Below are 5,721 nucleotides of genomic sequence, written 5' to 3'. Positions count from 1 at the left end.
GAAATGGCGGACCAACTAAATATAAATTTTGGTTCTGTCTTCACAAAGGAGGACACAAATAAACTCCCAGAGATGCAGGGGAACATAGGATCTGATGAAAGGGCGGAACTGAAAGAAATCAGTATTTGTAGGGAAATGGTGTAAGGAAAATTGATGGGACAGAAGGCCGATAAATCCCCAGGGCCTGATAATCTACATCCTAGGGTACTTAAGGAAGTGGCCCTAGAAATAGTAGATGCATTGCTGGTCATCTTCCAGAACTCAAAAGACTCTGGAACAATACCCATGGATTGGAGGGTAGCTAATGTTACCCCACAATTCATAAAAGGTGGTAGAGAAAAAGTGGGGAATTATCGACCGGTAAGCCTGACATTGGTAGTGGGGAAAATGCTAGAGTCCATTATAAAAGATGTAAAAGCAGAGCACTTGGAAAGCAGTGACGGGATTGAACAAAGTCAACATGGATTTACAAAAGGTAAATCGTGCTTGACTGAACTACACCAGGTTATAGTCCAACAGTTTTATTTGAAATCACAAGCTTTCGGAGCGCTGCTACTTCGTCAGGTGAAGTGGAGAGATGCATAAAGACACAACTTATATAGTTAGGTGTGGTTACATGTAGCGTGACATGAACCCAAGATCCCTGTTGAGGCCATCCTCATGAATGCGGAAACTTGGCTATCAGTTTCTGCTCTACGATTTTGCATTGTCGTGTGTCTTGAAGGCCGCCTTGGAGAATGCTTACCCGAAGATCGGAGGCTGAATGTCCTTGACTGCTGAAGTGTTCCCCGACTGTGAGGGAACACTCCTGCCTGGCGATTGTTGCACCGTGTCTGTTCATCCATTGTCGCAGTGTCTGCATGGCCTCGCCAATGTACCATGCTCTGGGGCATCTTTTCCTGCAACGTATGAGGTAGACAACGTTGGCTGAGTCACATGAGTATGTACCATGTACCTGGTGGGTGGTGTCGTCACGTGTGATGATGTTATCTGTGTTGATGATCTGGCATGTTTTGCAGAAGTTGCCGTGGCAGGGTTATATGGTGTCGTGGTCGCTGTTCTCCTGAAAGCTGGGTAATTTGCTGTGAACAATTGTCTGTTTGAGGTTAGGCGGCTGTTTGCAGGCGAGTAGTGGAGGTGTGGGGATGGCCTTAGCGAGGTGTTCATCATCATCGATGACATGTTGAAGGCTGCAAAGAACATGGCGTAGTTTCTCCGCTCTGGGGAAGTAGTGGACGATGAAGTCTGTTGGTTGTGTCCCGTGTTTGTCTTTTGAGGCGGTCTATGCGATTTTTTGCTGTGGCCCGGCGGAACTGTCGATCGACGAGTCGAGCGTCATATCCCGTTCTTACGAGGGCGTCTTTCAGCGTCTGTCAGTGTCCATCGCGTTCCTCCTCGTCTGAGCAGATCCTATGTATTTGCAGGACTTGTCCACAGGAGATGGCTTCTTTAACGTGGTTAGGGTGGAAGCTGGAGAAGTCGAGCATCCTGAGGTTGTCCGTGGGCTTGCGGTAGAGTTAAGTGCTGAGGTGTCCGTCTTTGATGGAGATTCATGTGTTCAAGAATGCAACCGATTTTGAGGAGTAGTCCATGGTGAGTTTGATGGTGGGATGGAACTTGTTGATGTTACTGTGTAGTCTTTTCAGTGATTCTTCGCCGTGGATGCATAGGAAGAAAATGTCGTCGATGTATCTGGTGTATAGCATTGGTTGGAGGTCCTGTGCAGCGAAGAAGTCTTGCTCGAACTTGTGCATGAAGATGTTGGCGTATTGGGGTGCGAATTTGATCCCCATGGCTGTTCCGTGTGTTTGGGTAAAGAACTGGTTGTCGAAGGTGAAGACATTGTGGTCAAGGATAAAGCAGATGAGTTGTAGGATGGCGTCTGAAGATTGGCTGTTGTTGCTGTTGAGTACTGAGGCTGCTGCAGCGATGCCGTCATCGTGGGGGATACTGGTGTAGAGTGCTGAGACATCCATCGTGGCGAGGAGCTTTCCTGGTTCAACTTGTCTGTGGATGCTGAGTTCCTGTAAGAAGTCTGTTGTGTCACGACAGAAGCTGGAGGTTCCCTGTACGATGGGTTTCAGGATGCCCTCGACGTATCCAGAGAGGTTCTCACACAGGGTTCCATTGCCTGATACGATAGGACATCCGGGTGTGTTGGCTTTGTGTATCTTTGGGAGGCAGTAGAAGTCTCCCACGTGGGGAGTACGTGGGATGAGAGCGCGTAGGATGCTTTGAAGGGTTGGATCAAAGGTCTTGATCAGTTTGTTGAGTTGGTGGGTGTGTTATTTGGTCGGATCTGCGGGTAACTGTATGTAGTGTTCCTGGTTGTCCCGTTCTCGTTATGCTTCTTTGCAATAGTCCGTTCTGTTCTGTATGACGATGGCTCCTCCTTTGTCTGCTGGTTTGATGACGATGTTGCGGTTGGTCTTGAGAGTGTGGATGGCATTGTGTTGTGCTCGGGTGACATTCTGGACTGTATTGTGAGTGCGGCTGATGAATCTGGCATTGATACTTCTCCTGACAGCTTGAGCATACATGTCAAGCTTAGGGCACTGACCCTCCGGAGGGGCCCAATTTGATTCTTTCTTCTTCAGTTGCTGCACTGCGGATCCCTCTGTCTCCTGTTCCGGATCATTGGTTATCTCATTGGGTTCGCTGCTGACATCTTGGGATTTGTGGAAGAATTCCCGGAGCCTCATTCTCCTGATGAATTCCTCTGTGTCTGCCGCGAGACCGATGGGGACCATTTTGGTGGTGGGGCAGAAATTGAGCCCTCGGCTGAGAACTTCAATTTCATCTGGTTGAAGGGTGTGGTCGGAGAAGTTGGCGATGGACTTCCCTGTGGTTTCAACCGTGGTACCGGGACAGGCTTGCTTGCTGCTGGTGGTGTAGAAGTGCATCAGCATATAGATATATATATCCACACATATTAGTATAAAATAAGCACACATACTCTCTTATATTAAAATGGAGTCTGGAACTGTTTCAACAGGCCAAAATGGCTTCACACAGTATAACATAAGGGGAAACGGGCAGGCCCATATAAGAAACGGTTTAAGGAAGAGGATGTGACTCCTTTGTAGCTTGCAGGCTAGACAGTTCCATAAACAAGATAAGCTTAACAGAACAAAAGCATGATAAACCAAAGGACATGTACTGTAAACATTCGTATGAATGTCCAGAACCAAAGTGAGAGACAAACCGTCTCCAATGTATAAAATTAATTAACTTTATCTAAAGGTATTCCTGCATCATGACTTTTGATTATCTATGGGCTAACCTTATCTTAAGACACCGAGGCTCTGCTGACCCTTTAGTCATCTTCTTGTTGACCTTAAACATTTCTTACTCATCTCTTCCTTAATGTTATTTAGTTGTGTCTCAATACCATACCATGTGATAAAAGGTTTTGCTCTTTGTGTATAAAAAGAGGTGTTTTTGTCCATGCATTCGGAGAAGTCACGATAGCCATTGCCTACGTGAAGCTCCCCTTGCTAGCAAGTAGTTAAATAAAGTCTGCCTTTGACGATCACTTTGTTTCACAGAGTCTTATTGAACAGTCGAAACATCGACAGTTTCTTGGAGGTCCCACCGAGATCGCTTGCTGCCTTTCGGTAAGTCACGGACGAGGACACCATACTTTGCTAACGACAAATCCTGAATGGCCATAGGTGAGGTTTTCTCACAGAAAAGGATTTCTCTATAGATACATAGTTGGTGTAGTCTGTCACTTCCGACGGGAGCAATGCGATCTGTTAAGACTCATGTGTGTTTGGAACTTGAGTTAACTTATGTAACCTTTTGCTTCTTTTATCTTGACATTAAAAGGAGGAGGAGATTGCCGGTTCAGGTTTCAAAACTGTCGGACAAAGGGAGACAGCAGAAAGGTCGCGACCAGGTTGAGTTCCGGAATATATGTGAGTGTACTGTGAAGGGATTAGCCTGAAGGATAGACACAGAAAGAAAGAAATAAGGGTACCAGAGGGCCTGTGAAGAGACTAGCTCGAAGGATAGGCAGAGAGTGCACAGTGATGTAATCTGTGAAGGGACTACCTAGTAATCCCAAAGGATAGATAGGCAGTTAGAGTAAGGATAAGTATGGAATAAGGATTCAGAAATAAAACACAACTGTTTTGTAAAATAACGCTTATATGCATATGTAAAGTTTGTAAAGATTTAAAGGAAAACTGTTGGTGACTGAGTTGATCGACTAGGACAAGGAAGGGCCTGTCTCAAACGCGCAGCCTTAGACCGGTTGTTAAGAGGGGAAATCCCCCACGCGAATGTCAGGACCCTGAAGTGGGCGGAGAGGCATAAAGGCACTTAGGATCGTGATACTCAGTCATTAGTTGTCAAAAGCTTGTAAAATAAGGCCTCGATCTGTAGAGCATACCACGCAGATCGAGAAAACTGTCGGATTGTAATTTAGCTTTTGTAGAAAGCCTGCATAACTGTACCTACGTTATTTCATGTCTGAGTTCTTTTGTGTATCTGTTTGGACCTTCAAGTTATTCCTTAGTATTTTCTTGATTGTTATTATTGTATGTTATTGTTCATCGCTGTCAGCACTTTGGTCATCCTGTAGGGGTCGTAAGAGGGTTGAGGGTAAAACTTGTGACCCAGAACAAGTGCAGCTAGTGGAAATTGAGAACTAACTAGGATGGGAGCTGCACAAAGCAAGGTCCCCGAAAGGGGAACCCCAGCTTTCCATATTTTTCAAAATTGTGGCCGATCATCCACAAATGATTTACCTAAATGGTCTAATTGGACCAAGAATGACAAATACCCATTCCCTATAGACGGAACCTTTAATTTAGACAGAATAACATGTCTAGAGAATTGCCTCGTAACTAGAGACCCGCAGAGAAAAGGAAAAAAAAAGTAAATTGGTCAGCCTTCTCAGATTGGAAAAAGGAAGCAGAGAGGCGACGCGAACGAAGTATAGAAGTTAGTAAACATAATAAAAAGAGGATGAGATTAATCAGGAACAGAATAAACAACAAAAAGTTAAACAAATCAAGGTTGGCAGGGTCCACAAAATTTATCCGGAAACAGAAATACCCAAGCCCAGGTTTACACTCGTCCACAGACTAATTGGACAACTAGCAATCCCTGGGGAAATCAAAGTGGCCCAAACGAAGAGTTTGGACAAAATCCAAATTGTTTAGCATGACGTTACTTAGAGCCCACCCCAGACATTGCCCAGGAACAATAGGCTGTGGTACAATTGCCTGCAGTATCATTAAATTCTAAAGAAGAGCCATTTATAAATTTAAATATGAATGGAACACAAGTTCCATTTTTTGGTAGACACTGGAGCAACTAATTCGGTCTTGACTAAACAATATGCAGTAGGAGCACCTTGTATCAGAGTGTCAAGTGTGTAGGACTTTCAGGAACAACCCAGACTATGGTATGGCCCACTCCATTGGATGTACAGATGAAAGACTTTCATGAACAGCATGCATTCTTATTATCTGAAGACGTTCCCATCAACTTATTAGGAAGAGATTTGTTGTGTAAAATGAAAGCAGTGATATCATGTATGAAAAAAGGACTGAAGGTATATGTTCCAACTGACAGATGTGGGATGTACCCATTGCAGGTCCACAATTCTCCTATTTTGTATTGTTGGACTAATCATGATGACAACCTCAGTAAACAATTACTGATGGCTGTGGGAGCATTGCAGTATGCCACAAGATCAGTATCAGAATA

General features: G+C 44.6%; 1 pseudogene; it reads right to left on the bottom strand.

Annotated features, from left to right (window-relative positions):
• Positions 1-1,642: 1,642 nt before the first annotated feature.
• Positions 1,643-2,702, bottom strand: LOC147119864 (uncharacterized; annotated as a pseudogene).
• Between the last annotated feature and the right edge of the window lie 3,019 nt (positions 2,703-5,721).

Source organism: Somniosus microcephalus, chromosome 4 (assembly GCF_052327205.1).
Source record: "Somniosus microcephalus isolate GS21.2 chromosome 4, FLI_Smic_1.0, whole genome shotgun sequence".
NCBI lineage: Eukaryota > Metazoa > Chordata > Chondrichthyes > Squaliformes > Somniosidae > Somniosus > Somniosus microcephalus.
The sequence above is the reverse complement of the archived record's forward strand: the minus strand, read 5'-3'. Positions and strand labels throughout refer to the sequence as shown.